The following is a 16105-nucleotide window of genomic DNA, read 5'->3' on the forward strand; positions in this document are numbered from 1 at the left end:
CTAGCACACCCCCATTTCTGACTGTCACGAAGGCATATGAGCAATTCTGACTGTTTACATCTTATATGGTCATGCCACTCTGTTGCACTGCAGGATTTCAGGACCTAGAAAGTGGTGTAAGCAAAATCAACATCTCCTCTCCCGCAGGAACTCAGAACGGAGCTTCAAATCCAAGGAAGTTTGGTATAGCCATTTCTGACTTAGCAATCATTTTTTTGAAAAACAGAATCAGTTCTCCGTCCACAGAAAGAAAGGACAGATGAAGAACTCACGCAGTTGCAGAGTGTTGAGGCACAGGGTCTTTTGGATCACTTGCCAAATCTAGCCATGCATCTCTAACTGGTTGGCCCCTTTGTTAACTTCTAAATTTCATACTCCTGGTAGGAGATTGTTCTGCAATGTTTTTTAAAGGTTTGTAGGTTTGATGCGCAGGGCCTCCAGCTGTGTGATGACCTTTTGGGGAAGCAGGAAAGATCAAGCTTCTTCAGAGGCTCTGTGATGGTAAAGGTACCATATTACCTGCAATTGTGAGATTTTTATTATGACGTCATTTGCAATTAGTAATCATTATTAATTTAAAATATTATAGCAGAGTATTTGTATTTATTGTTTTGGTTATTATGATGGCTTTTAATATTATACTGCAATTACTGTGGATGTTTTCTGGTTTTATATTTTTATTATATACAGTATAAATATTTTAACTGTTGCTCTATAATTTCTCTTGATGCTCTTGATTTCCTGATTAGATTTGGAAGCATTTAAATTCAAAAGATGATGATGGTGATGACAATGATATACTCAGCCATTTCTCCTAAAAGTGAAAAGATGAAATCAAAATATAACATAAGAAATGCTTTGATTTTAGTTTATATAACTTTAAACTATTTAGGACTTTCAACATGCTAGTTAGAAAACTTTTTACAGAACTGCAGGGGTAGGGGAGGCGGAACTATTTAAAGTATTTAATCCACCGCTGAAATGTTTGCCAGCCATGTAACCATGTGTCAGACACACTAAAACTGTCATATCTTATAAAAATATGCTGTCCTTGGCAGCAACTAAATTATTCAAGTGACATTCTTCCCAGAATTAACTCATTTCTTCTACATATGCATTTGTGTGGAACAGATAGAAGGCAAAGTGCCCTAAAATTTTTAACATTAAGATGGTTGCTTAGCAATATGGATACAGCAACAAAAAATATTGATGCAATCAGTGTGTGTCTGTGTGAAGAAGCAACGGGAATCACCTATATGTAGAACTGAACAGAATATGAGTATGGAACTGAATGCTGCATCCACCAGGATATACTGTTGTAAAAGATTTTGAATGCTTTTCATTTTCAGGACTAAAAGAAAGCAGCTGTTGAACAAATGCTTCCTAAAGAAGACACCTAAGAAACTGAACATCCTTAGACTTCTCTGCTTTCCAAACAAACTATGGGATTTCCCCCTCACATCCTGACTATTGACCTATACTTTAATCCAGGGGTCTTCAACCTTGGTCCCTTTAAGATTTGTGGACTTCAACTCCCAGAGTTCCTCAGCCAGCAAAGCTGGTTGAGGAACTCTGGGAGTTGAAGTCCACAAGTCTTAAAGGGACCAAGGTTGGAGACTCCTGCTTTAATCAATAGAATACTGTGCCAGCATTAAATTTGTTATTTCCTATTGCTGAACTTTATTCTGCTTCTATTTTCTCTATTCTCCATCATTGCCAGTTGTCTGAATATGCCCGTTTCAACTCTTGAAGTGGTGCAGGTTAATGCATGCACAAAGCATAGATGCCAAAACATTTGCCCTCTTCAGCTTTCTTGCCCTCTTCCGTATATCCCCAGCTGGTGTCTGTATGTGTGTGTGTAGAGGGGGTGGAGGATCACCAATCATGGCCCTGCAGCAGGTCTATGAGTCACAAGCAGCACCTTTATTTTCTTTCTTCTTCCTTTCCTTTCCTTTATTTATTTATTTATTTATTTTTATTTATTTATTTGTCACAACAGTATATATAAGCATAAGCATGAAATAACTATACGATATATAAGCATAAATATAATCATAAGTATGTAATAACTATATGAAATTGGATACAATCAAAGGGAACATTAGGACAGGAACTTGGTGCAACAAAAGCAGGTTTTCATATTCTTCCATGTTCCATTAAGGAAACAATGGGAAAGGGGTTGTTCCTGTAATTCCATTCTTACAATACTTTAGCCTTGTCCTAAACTGGTAAGGGCTGCAGAGTTAAATTACAATAATGCTGGCTGAGCAACCTACCATTACTGTGTAACTCTAATAGACTGTCATTTAAATTACCAGCTGCCAGTTACTTCTGCATTGCCACAAAGGATACTACATGACAACCACTATGGTGCTAGCTAAGCACTCATGAACTTGTAGCAGGAATCATATGCCTGCAGCTAGACTTGTGTTTTCAGAGGAATGCAAAAACAACCCTTGTGCTATGAAGTTCATTTTTACCTTACTTATTCAAAGCCAAAAGAAAATTCACACAGTAGTACTGTATCAAGCTCTTTATGCACAAATCAGCCAAATTATGATCAACAGGTTTATCACCCTTGGCAATTGCCGATGGGTACATGGAAGAACATACTTCAACACTGACTGGGCTAAGGGCATCTTAAGGCTGGTGTGCTCACAAGCTGGAAATGAGATGAGGAAAGACAACATCACAGTGAAATAGCCAAAAGTTGTTGCCAGGGCATCTTGATTAAGTGCTGGTGGGGACACAGCCTATCTACAGTACTAATCTATCATTAAACAAAAAGTCAAACTCTCCTAACAACAAATATTTGTCCATTTTTTATTTATTTTATTTATTTATTCGATTTTTATACCGCCCTTCTCCCGAAGGACTCAGGGCGGTGTACAGCCAAAAGTAAAAACAGACAATACAATATACAATTAAAATACAAATTAAAAAACTTATTTTATAATTGGCCTAAAAAACTTTAAAATATATAAAACTAAAACCCCTTAAAATTAATAATAGAAAATTTAAAATCAATAAAATTTAAGCCAGCCCCGCGCGAATGAAAAGATGTGTCTTCAGTTCGCGGCGGAAGGTCCGAAGGTCAGGTATTTGGCGTAAACCCGGGGGAAGCTCGTTCCAGAGTGTGGGAGCCCCCACAGAGAAGGACCTTCCCCTGGGGGCCGCCAGCCGACATTGCTTGGCGGATGGCACCCTGAGAAGTCCCTCTCTGTGAGAGCGTACGGGTCGGTGGGAGGCATGCGGTAACAGCAGGCGGTCCCGTAAGTACCCAGGCCCTAAGCCATGGAGCGCTTTAAAAGTAGTGACCAAAACGTTAAAGTGCACCCGAAAGGCCACAGGTAGCCAGTGCAGCCTGCGCAGGAGCGGTGTTACACGGGAGCTATGCGAAGCTCCCTCTATCACCCGCGCAGCTGCATTCTGGACTAACTGAAGCCTCCGAGTGCACCTCAAGGGGAGCCCCATGTAGAGAGCATTACAATAATCCAAGCGAGAGGTAACGAGCGCATGAGTGACTGTGCACAAGGCATCCCGATCAAGGAAGGGGCGCAACTGCCGAACCAGGCGAACCTGGTGGAAGGCCCTCCTGGAGACGGCCGTCAAATGATCTTCAAACCTAAGTTGTGCACCCTATCCTTTGGGGCCAATAACTCGCCTCCAACAGTCAGCTGCAGCTGCAGCTGACTGAATCGGGGTGCCGGCATCCACAGCCACTCCGTCTTGGAGGGATTAAGCTTGAGCCTGTTTCTCCCCATCCAGACCCGTACGGCCTCCAAACACCGGGACAGCACTTCAACAGCTTCATTGGGGTGGCCCGGGGTGGAAAAGTACAGCTGGGTGTCATCAGCGTACAGCTGGTATCTCACCCCAAAGCCACTGATGATCTCACCCAACGGCTTCATATAGATGTTGAACAGAAGGGGCGAGAGGATCGACCCCTGCGGCACCCCACAAGTGAGGCACCTCGCGGTCGACCTCTGCCCCCCTGTCAACACCGTCTGCGACCGGTCAGAGAGATAGGAGGAGAACCACCGATACACGGTGCCTCCCACTCCCAATCCCCCCAACCGGCGCAGTAAGATACCATGGTCGATGGTATCAAAAGCCGCTGAGAGGTCTAATAGGACCAGGGCAGAGGAGTAACCCCTGCCCTGGCCCTCCAGAGATCATCCACCAACGCGACCAAAGCTGTCTCCGTGCTGTATCCGGGTCGGAAGCCGGACTGGAACGGGTCTAGATAGACGGCTTCATCCAGGTATTGGGGTAGCTGTCGCGCTACTATTTGATTTTTGATTCTATTTGATTTATTTGATATTTGATGCTATTTTTCAAAGCTGAAGCTTTATTTTATATACCATAGCAAATATTTGTTTTGTTTTTGTGCATATTTCTAATTAATTTTCTTTGGGGGAAAAATATTAGAATTGCAACCAGCCCATTGGGGTGGGGGGAGGCAACCAAACAAAAGTTGAGCCTACCAAATTGGAATATTGGAATATTTTTTATTGGCCAAGTGTGATTTGACACACAAGGAATTTGTCTCCAGTGAATTAGCTCTCAGAAACAACAATATGGTAATTCATAAATCATAAATCGTAAGATACAATAATAAATTACAAGATACAAATAAGTGATAAATCATAAGATACCAATAGGATAAGTTAGTATGAAAGATGAGAAGGATAACAGCAATACCCTCCTACCAAGTGGGTAAATATCTTTAGGCATAAGGCAGTGCTGTGGGAGTTAGTTGTTTAGAAGAGTGATGGCATGAGGGGGAAACTGTCTTTGTGTCTAGTTTTCGCAGGCAATACCCTGCAGTGGAATCCTTTTTTTTTTTTTTGAATCAATTTTTACTGATTTTTTCCCCCCTCACACACACCCACATATTTTATGAACAAAAATATTGGCCATATCGTATCTTATACAACGTAACGTATCCAAATACATTTTATTTGGTTACAATTTCTGCCAATATGTTCTTTTCCATATTTTTAATCGTATCTTAATATTTTCTTGCTTATTTATGTAAACCACATCTTCTTTCGCCCTCAAATTCTAATTTTTCCATTTTTACTGCTATGTGTGTGTGTGTATGTGTGTGTTTTCTTAGGTTTTCACAGGTATAGGTATGTAGGTCTTGGCATATTCGAGTCTTTTCCCGTGTAAGGTTGAGAGTATCTTGGCGACGTTTCAGTGAGGTCTCACTCATCATCTTTAGGCTGCTGCTTTCGGCTTTGTGCTTCTGTGAGCAAAGCATGGTCGGAGTTGCCATCTCTCTATAAATACTGGTGGGGAGTGTTGCTGTGAGCGGGTTGGTTGGCTTTGTGGTTGCATCTTGATTGGTAGATGGAGTGGGTGTTTGCAGATTGGTCGGCTGCCTCGCAGCATCCTGTGTGGATGTGGTCCTAGTCTTTTGTTCCTGAGCTTTGGTGTTGTGGCCTGTGGAGTTCTGTGATGTGATGTCTTGAGCAGATGGCCCTCCGATCCCCACGCAAAGCAAGCTGACACACACCAGGAACACATGACAGGACCTCGGACTCGGAGCCAGGCCAGGGCCTGAGATGCTGCATCACAGCCATCTGCTCAAGACATCACATCACAGAACTCCAGAGGCCACAACACCAAAGCTCAGGAACAAAAGACTAGGACACCCACACAGGATGCTGCGAGGCAGCCGACCAATCTGCAAACACCCACTCCATCTACCAATCAAGATGCAACCACACAGCCAACCAACCCGCTCACAGCAACACTCCCCCCTCCCCACCAATATTTATAGAGAGACGGCAGCTCCGACCACGCTTTGCTCACAGAAGCACGAAGCTGAAAACACCAGCCTGAAGATGATGAGTGAGACCTCATCGAAACGTCGCCAAGATACTCTCAACCTTACACGGGAAAAGCCCCGGATATGCCAAGACCTCTCTCTCTCTCTCTCTCTCTCTCTCTGTGTGTGTGTGTGTGTGTGTGTGTGTGTATTCTTTTATTATTTTTTAAATAATTCAGTTTTTATCCTGATATATTGAAACATTTTCAGGGTTGCCTTTCTTCCATTTCATTTTTTTCATTTTACAGCAATCTTTCTCTCTCTCATTTGTCTCCCTCCCTTCTTTTATCCTTCCTACTTTCTTCTCTCCTCCTACTCCTTCTCTACCCTCCCTTCCTTTCTCCCCCTCCTCCTTTCTTCCTCCCTATCTAACCTTCTCTCCTACTCTTATTTCCCCTCCCTTTCTTCCTCTCCTCTTCCCTTTCTTCTTTCCTCTCTTTCTCTATTTCTGTATTCATTTCCAATTCAATATTTTTCACTATGGTGTCCAGTTAACCCCGATTTTTCCATTTACTGAGTATATTTCTCAGAATTCCCCTCATATATTTTTAATTATTAACATTGTCTTTCAACTTATTCCATTTTTACCTTACAACCTTTTAGTTAATTCAACCTTCCACCTCTTATTTTCTTTAAATTCTTATTCCCAGTTCAATAGTTATTTTGCTCTTTCATTATACATCATTTACTAACATTTCAATTTTGTTCAATTTTATATCTCACTTTCAGTTATTTTCATCTATAAACCATTCTATCTTTCACATTTCGTCTGCTGGTCTATTTTTATTAAACAGTATATTTCTTCCAAAACATATTTCTTTACCATTCACTATAATTCTCTCCGATCCATGCATCCTCAGACAACAAAACAAATAACCCATTTTATCTTTCACATTTCATCTACTTCTCCATTTTACATTAAACAGTATATTTCTTTTTTTTTTTGCTTCTTACATACACTTTATTTCATCTTTACTTTCTTCTCTTTTACAATAATCTACATATTTCTTCTAATTTACTTCTTACATACAGTTTCTATTAATATCCTTTCCTTAAATCAACCTATTAATATTTTAAATTCCTTTCTGCTATCCATTCTTCTTCCCCTTTTAACCATTTTCTTTCAGCCTCTCCCAAATTCCATTTCTTAATGTTTTCCTCCCTTTCTCCCTTTCTCTTTTTCTTTTTCTCTTTCTTATATCTTCCTTTCCGCCTCCATTCTCTAATTTTTACTCTTTTAATTTTCCCCCTCAATCTCTTCCCATTTCCTCCTCTTCTCTTCTTTTCTGAGAGATACTTCCTCCTATCCATTTTTATTCTGTCACTGTCAATCCCAGTGTAATCATCTATATTTTTTACTCTTTTTAATTTCCCCCCTTAATCTTTTCCCATTTCCTTCTCCTCTCTTCTTTTTTTTGAAAGATATTTCCCACTATCCATTTTTAATCAGTCACTGTCAATCCCTGTGTAATCATCTATATTTGTATCTTCAATTATTTCTTCAGCATTGTATTCTTGTTCCTCCAGCTTCTCACTCATTTTCTTTTTTCTTTTTTTTTTACATTTTAACCAGTCCTCCGCTTCTTTAATACCCTTAAACAATTCCTGCACCATTTGAAGCATCTCCCTTAATTCCTCATACTCATACTCCCAACTCTCCATGTTATCAATTTAAAGAGAAAGGATTTTTGAACTTATTATTTTAGTTTATGTATAGTTCGAATTAAAGTCCATATAATATTTCTTTTTTCTTTTTTCTTTCCAAATAATGTCCAGTTCAAACGTTCATTTAAGCCGTTCCAATTTAAATCTTTGTTCTTTCCACTCTTTTTTGCAATCGTGCTGCAGCTGTTTAAACAAACACTCCTCCAGTCGTTTCCCACAGCAGTCTAAGTAATGCGATGCTTTCTTTCTACCAGCAGATGACTCTCTCCAATTCATAAATCCCCCGGCAACAAAATGTCAGTTGTTATCCACAAAGATAATTATTTCCTCTTCCTCAGTTCTTTTTGTTAGCAAAAAAGGCTTTTCCTCAATTTTTTTTTTATTATTCTTTTATTATTTTTAACTTCTTCCAAGTCCAATTTTAAATCCAGATGGAAAGTTTTCCTTTTAGGACTTAGATCTTAAAGTTCTTTGCTTTTTGTTTCCCTTTAAATTTCCATGTGCCAATTAGCCGCTAATTTCGAATTGGGTCGTCTTCTAAGCTTAAAAATGTTTCCTTCTTACCTGTGAGTTGGCCAATCACTCACCCGGTAACAATACTCCGTTCAATCACTGCTCCTGCTCAAATCTTCTATGTGGCTGCCCCAGCTTTTGACAGCTCCTAATGGCTGTCTTCCTTCGCTGCTGGATTGGAGGCTAATGCTAGCACTCCAGGAAACTTGCAACTTCCCTGTTCGCACCAGCCTGCGCCTCCCTTCTTCACTGTCTCTATGAGACAGCTAGGATCCACTGGGGATCCCCTATTCGGTTAGGATATCGGCATTTTTCCGGAGCCCCGGAATCCATGCCGTACCACCATGACGCTGTCCACACCCCTCCCCTGCGGTGGAGTCTTGAGGGGTGAGGGGAGTTTATGTCCAGGATGTGAGAGTCTGTAGATATTTTCACAGCCGTCTTTCTGGCTTGTGCCAGGCAGGCTGGTTACAATTGTTTTTTCTGCAGTCCGTACTATCTGTTGAAGTCTGTACCTGTCCTGCTTGGTTGCTGTGTAAACCAGATAGTGATAGAAGAACAAATGACAGCCTCAATCAAATGCAATACTTTTCATCAGCTGTCCTGATTTCAGAGCTTCCGCTACTTTGTTTGGCTGTTCCTGAAGAGGCTTGTTTCAATCTGTGATGAAAACTTTAATTAGCATTTCTTTGAACCATTGCCCCTCAGCTTGTCTGTTTGGAAACATGCATGGCTACTATTTTACAAAAGATAATTCCAGGTAGCTTATGGTCTAATGCCCAAATGATTTTTTTAAAAATTAAATAAGTTCTTTCATTAAAAACCTGAAATAATGTAGATTTATCCTTGACAGGTAAGTTAATTAGAATCAGTGAGAGCTGACCCAGTAAGAAGAGGCTTTAGCTCTTAGGATATTAAGATAAATTTTAATAAGATCATATAAAAGGTCTAGTCATATTTAGTATACCAATAAAGCTGGAAAACTACCATATAGTAATGAAATGATTGAGAATGAAATATTTAGTCTACTCTCTGACTGCTCAGGAATTGGGGAGACCTTGGGAAAGATATATTTTTTTATAAAAAAGTTTTATTTTAACATTCATATCCAATAACATATTTAGTGTACCATCATATACAATTAATCTGACCTGCCCGGTCACCATCCCCTTCCTTTAACTCTCTTCCCTTCTCTACCTTCTTCTACTTTCCACGATCATCCTCCCCTTCTCTTATCTACATCCTCTCCTCCTTCCTCCCTACTCCTTTCTTCTCCCTCTTCTATCCCTCTTCCTTCCTTTCCTCTTCCTCCTCTTCTCTTTCCTACCTCCTTCTCTCTTCTACTTCCTTCCATTGGGAAAGATATTTTGAATCCTTGTTTAGCGATTGATTAGTCTTGGAGAGTGATGTGGATTAATGCTGTCCATCTTTGCTATACAATATATATATGCTGCCTCATTGTTGCTTTCAAGAATGTAGCATGCACTATGCTTTAATATTGATTTGGATATCTATCGATCTATCGATCTATCTAATCATCTATCCATCTATCATCTCTTTCTCTCTCTCTCTCTAAATTTCATCCGCAATGCCCCCAAGGAGCAGCTGTAAATACTATGCAAAGCTTTTTCACTTAAAACCAAAGCCTTCTCTTGAGACTGAATTAAGAATAGTCCCTTACGTGGTAGGGACTATTCTGCTATTCATGCTGTTCCTGCCTGCAGTCCTGTATAAGTGGTGTGGTGTAAGAATAAAAAAGGGATAAACTCATGAATATCAACACTGGAGGAAAACATAAACATGTTTTATACAAATATAATTAAAATATTGAAAGGAGCTCAGTTTTATCACATATGTCACATGTGAGAGAGGGAGGGACTGATAAATCAACTTTCTTTTTTGCTCTTTCTTTGTAGACTCTAGATGGCAGTATCACTTTAGCAAACTTCCAGATAAATCAACAGATGGTAGGAGGAATAAACTGACAGCCAACAATTGTGGTGCCCTATTGTTGGGATCCATCAAAATACTTCACAAAGAATGAAGAGGAGCAGCCTAGTTCCTATGGCCACTTCAGTCTGGTCTGGTGAATATGATCCCTCCCTCATGTCCTCTTGTCCTGTCAATTTGGTCTCCTTTTCTCTTCATGGGAAAGAGGTGGACACCATTTTCAGACACTGCTGTACATGCAGCTCCCTATAGCTATTAAGAGGGGTGGGGAAGCTGCTTAGGTTTTGAGCACAGGTTTCATACCCTTTCAAAATACTGCAGTTTTGTGAAGTTTTGAAAAAAGACTACACCTAATTTAAAATAGGCCCACCCACCACTTGTTCAGCAGATTGGGGGAGCTGGTGCAATAAAGTGGAAGAACTGTCTCTCAAAATTGCCTCTCTTGGCATGGAGTCAGTGGGTTTTAAGACAGCCAGCTCTCCCTTTTACCACGTTATTACACCATTCTGCCCAATTGCTATTTGACAATCATCTTTTCAACCAGCATTAGACCAGAGATAAAGCAAGGGAAGTCATTCTCTCAAAACATGGCAACCTGTGTGAGCTGGCAATCCCACCATACTCACTTTATTGCGCAGTTTTTCCACCCCATCAGAGAACTGGTGGGATTTCAACATAATAGTATTCTGGAATGTGTTTGAATATTAGTAGCTCGGGTTGGTAGTTAGGCTGTTGGTTTGAGTCCCGAGCTTGGCAGTCTGGTTGCAAACATTCCATCACCATTCGAGGAGACATCATCAGTGCATTTTGAATTGTGCTCGTCTGTCAGAGCACAGGTCTTTAAATAGCATTTTATGAGATGCAAATTAATCTAAATGTTGTTTGTTCGGACATTTTTGAGTCATAGTCTGATTTCGGACTGTAATAATAGTGTTCTATCATAGAGAAGGTTGATAGAGGTAATCACCCACTTTGATGGATGCAGTAAAGGGAGATGTATTAGATCTATTATTATTATTATTACTATTATTATTATTATCTATTATTAGATGTATTAGATGTATTAGAAACATCATAAGCATTGGCTCAATTGAAGGGGCAGTCCTTTCTCCGCAAAGTAACCAATCTGCTGCTGGGGTTAGCCTGCAAAAAAACCCTGAAATGCTTTAGCCCAAATGCAGGGCAGCACTCAAGGCAACTCAGAGTGCAATTCAGAAATGGAAGACAGACATGCACTCTGAGTTCCATTCTCTAATAGGGCAGGGGTGAAATCCAGTAGGTTCTGACAGGTTCTGGAGAACCGGTAGTGGATATTTTGAGTAGTTCAGAGAACCAGCAAATACCACCTCTGGCTGGTCCCAGAGTAGGGTGGGAATGGAGATTTTGCAGTATCCTTCCCCTGCCACACCCACCAAGCCACACCACGCCCACCAAGCCATACTCACAGAACCAGTAGTAAAAAAAATTAGATGTCACCACTGTAATAGAGATAGTAATTATCGCTATGTGCTTAAATGGGGCAATGGCAGTGGTGGGTTTCAAAAAATGTTACTGACGGTTCTGTCGATGTGGCATGGTGGGCGTGGCATGGCTTGGTGGGCATGGCAGGGGAAGGATATTATAAAATCTCCATTCCCTCCCCAATCCAGGGGAAGGTTACTGCAAAATCCTCATTTCTTCCCAATCAGCTGGGACTCAGGAGGCAGAGAATAGATGGGGGTGGGGCCAGTCAGAGGTTTTACTACCAGTTCTCCAAACTACTCAAAAATTTCTGCTACCGGTTTTCCAGAACTGGTCAGAACCTGCTGAAACCCACCTCTGGGCAATGGCTCTTAATCTCTGGACCACTGATCAGAACATAAGCAGACCAATCAAAGGTTGCCTTTTCTCGGTAAATTGTAATAAATTACAACACTCCAACACCAACATTTGAAATATGGTACATTTGTTCAAAAGTTGTAATAATAAAAGGGAACAATTACAATTTTAGCAGTTTTTAACTTGTTTCACCTGGGGCTACATCAATTAAATAGAGCACAGATGTCACATTTCACGGTATTAACAAAACTTAATGATAGTTATGATTATGAGGATCATCATGCTAAAGCCCTAGAAAGAGTGCAAAGAACAATAAAAATGATAAGGAGTCTGGAGGCTACATTGTACAATCAGTGGCTAAGGGAATTCTTAACAGGGACATAATTGCAGGCTTGGATGCTTCCTAGTGTCGACCGCTGGAGATGGTGCTTTAAGCACCTAAGCTAAGAACCAAGCCACCCCTCTGCAGGAGAAACTGCTTTGTAGAGGGCTTGCTACTGGTTATTAAAATGACTATAGTATTTAGTCCTGGTCCCTCTGGACATATGGATTCCAGTGACAAAGATGGGAACGCCAATAGTGCAGGCATCCAGAACAGAACGGACAACCTGACCTTCCCGTGTTTTTGTGGTTCCCATTTTAAGACCAAACAGCTCCTTGGCAAACACCAAGCACACCACCACCCAGTGAAGGTGAATGCCGAGCACGTAGCAGCCCTGCCCACAAAGTGCCTGGCATGGACTCAGCTGGATGACAAAGTGCTGAAACGGCTTGCGGACAGTCACTGGAAGAGAGGAATGATGAAGAAGGTGCTAATCACCCTCCTCACACCCTACTTTCCGGGTTGATCGCTTGAGGCTGTCAAGAAGCACCTTCAATCTACCAATTGGGCTCCACCAACTGACAACCCAGAGAGAACAGAACACCCTCACATACCAGAACACCCAGAAAGATCAGACTCTGATACACATCCCACCAATCCAGTTGCAACCTCACTTACCCACGGACCAGACCCTGTTTCTGCTACCTCATGTAGATGTGCCCTCCTGATAGCTGCAGCTGACCGTCTCAAGGAGACCAACTCAAGGAGTTGACCCTGATCCGCCCGAGACACACAGAATGGAGAGATCAGCCAAAAGCAGTGCAGAGCCCGCCTGAACCAGCACACTAAAAGCTGTTTCCCACGCAAGTGGAAGCCGTCGGTAACCAAGCCTGTTGGAACGACCCGTGAATGGAGCAAGAAATCCATCCGTAGAGCAAACTACGCAACCATCGAGAAGCTTTACAAGCTCCGGCGTCATGATGCTGCCACCATTGTACTCTCCCGATGCTGGAGAAATGCGTACAAAGGATCGGTGCCAGTGCCGCCGGAGATGGAAGAATACTGGACGTCAGCATTCAAAACACTGAGCATGAACGATGATAGGGAACCTCCAGAGCAATCTGAAGTCCTGTGGACCCTAGTGGTAGCCATCACCCCATCGGAGGTAACAGCAGCCCTCAACGGTATGAAAGCCGGTGCACCAGGACTGGACAGAACATCTGTGCAGGAACTCCTGGCCTGGGACCAGCCTTCGCTGGCAGCATACTACAACCTGCTGCTAGCCGCTGGTGGCCTGCCAAGACACCTCTCCTGCTCCTGAGTGGTATTTCTGACAGAGAACTCATCAGCTCCTGGGGACTACAGGCATATATTGATTGCCTTAACCATTCTCCGGGCGCTCCACAAGATCCTGGCATGGTGCCTCCAGGATACACTTCAGCTTTCTCCTGCCCCGCATGCATTCCTCCAGCAGGAAGACTGCTTGGAGGCATCGACCGTACTATACACCATCTTCCATAGAATCCGCACGGATAGAGTACCCTGCACGATGCTGTTCCTCAATGTAGCCAAAGCGTTTGATACAGTATCACATAAGAATCTCTTCCGTGTGGCCTACGAAGCGGGTCTGCCTCCTCCGCTGGTGTCATACCTCAGACACCTTTACAAAAGATGCACCGTATGACTTGCAGAGACCACTAAGTGTGGTCGGGTGTCGTGTCCCCCTCCCCCTCCGATGACCGGGTCTAGGAAGTCCGTATCAAACGTGGCAACAAAGCCTTTGCAGCTTGTCAAATTCCTTCGAGGTTTATCAGGGCAGGCAGGAGTCCAAGTTGTGACTTCAGCGATAGAGTCCGATAGCAGCAAACTAGATGAGACTTTTCTTGACTCAAGTTTGGAATGCCAAAAGCAGGTCCTTTATATAGGCTGTGGGGTGTGGCTCCATGACTCAGCATTTATCCAGGCCTGCCCCTCCCTTCCTTCTGCTGGCGTCGCCGCTCAGATCTCCGGAAGCGAGGATCCTCCCACTTTGAATTCTCTTCAGCTGGATCTGCTGTCAGTAATTCCAGCACGTGGCTGGCTTCCTGCTCACACGCTGTAGGAATGACGTTTATCATGCTTGTCTGTTCACTCCTGACATCCTCTCTGGGCATGGGGCCAGGGCCAGGGGCTGGAGGCATGACAGGCCGTTCATCTTCATTATCAGACTCGGAATCTGATAACAGGCCCGGGTGGAGATGGGAGGGGCCCGCCTGAGGAGAGGAGAGAGGATGAGGCACAACACTGGGTGTTCGGCAAGGCAACCCTCTATCCCCCCTCCTTTTTATCATGGTCATCAAAGATGTTGTAAAATTGTCACTCCCTGAAGTCGGGTTCAACTTCGATGGCCAGAGAGTCAGCAGTCTAGCCTACGCAGGTGACCTAGTTCTCTTCACAGAAAAAATCCACCAGGATTCAGGAGAAACTCCATCTTCTCTCCAAAGCCCTCCAGGAAGCCAATATGGCACTGAATGCTAAGATGTCCCACAGCCTTACAATCGCCAGGGATGGAAAGCAGAAGTGTGTGGCCCTAGTCCCCACTCCCTACGAGTACAAAGGGGATACCATCCAACCCCTAGGGACTAACAACACAGTGAGATATTTGGGCCTCCAGTTCAACTGGAAAGGGAGAATAATACCAAAACATACCAGCAAGCTGGACTCTCTGCTGAATGAGCTGACCAAGGCACCTCTTAAGCCACACCAGCGACTTAAGCTCCTGACCACTCATCTGGTGCCCAAGTTTACCCATGAACTTGTAATAATAATAATAATAATAATAATAATAATAATAATAATAATAATAATAATAATAATAATAATAATAATAATCATTATTATTATTATTATTTTATTTATAGACCGCCCTTCTCCCAAAGGACTCAGGGCGGTGTACAGCCACAAATAAAATACAGAAAGAAAACAACAATACAAAACTAAAAACAACCCTTAAAAAACCTATTTAATATGGCTACTTATAGATAAAAATATTACCCTCTAAAATTTACAAAAATTTAAAATCCATAAACCAATTTGATAATATAAAATTTAAGCGAGTCCAGCAAGACGAAATAAGTAGGTTTTAAGTTCGCGGCGGAAGGTCCTAAGGTCAGGTATTTGTCGGAGTCCAGGGGGAAGCTCGTTCCATAGGGTAGGAGCCCCCACAGAGAAGGCCCTCCCCCTGGGGGCCGCCAGCCGACATTGCTTGGCTGACGGCACCCTGAGGAGCCCCTCTCTGTGAGAGCGCACCGGTCGTTGGGAGATAGACGTTGGCAGTAGACGGTCCCGTAGGTATCCCGGTCCTAAGCCATGAAGCGCTTTAAAGGTAGTAACTAACACCTTGAAGCGCACCCGGAAGACAACAGGCAGCCAGTGCAGTCTGCGCAGGATAGGTGTTACATGGGAGCTCCGAACTGCTCCCTCAATAACCCGCGCAGCCGCATTCTGGACTAGCTGGAGTCTCCGGGTGCTCTTCAAGGGGAGCCCCATGTAGAGAGCATTGCAATAGTCCAGACGAGAGGTAACGAGAGCATGAGTGACCGTGCATAGGGCATCCCGGTCCAGGAAGGGGCGCAACTGGCAGATCAGGTGAACCTGATAAAAAGCTCTCCTGGAGACGGCTGTCAAATGGTCTTCGAAAGACAACTGCCCATCCAGGAGCACGCCCAAGTTGCGCACCCTCTCCATCGGGGCCAATGACTCGCCCCCAACAGACAGCCGCGGCTGCAGCTGACTGTACCGGGGTGCCGGCATCCACAGCCACTCCGTCTTGGAGGGATTAAGTTTGAGCCTGTTCCTCCCCATCCAGACCCGTACGGCCTCCAGACACCGGGACAGTACTTCGATAGCTTCGTTGGGGTGGCCTGGGGTGGAAAAGTACAGCTGCGTGTCATCAGCGTACAGTTGGTATCTCACCCCAAAACCACTGATGATCTCACCCAGTGGCTTCATGTAGATGT

The sequence above is a fragment of the Ahaetulla prasina genome, chromosome 2 (assembly GCF_028640845.1).
Source record: "Ahaetulla prasina isolate Xishuangbanna chromosome 2, ASM2864084v1, whole genome shotgun sequence".
Taxonomy (NCBI): domain Eukaryota; kingdom Metazoa; phylum Chordata; class Lepidosauria; order Squamata; family Colubridae; genus Ahaetulla; species Ahaetulla prasina.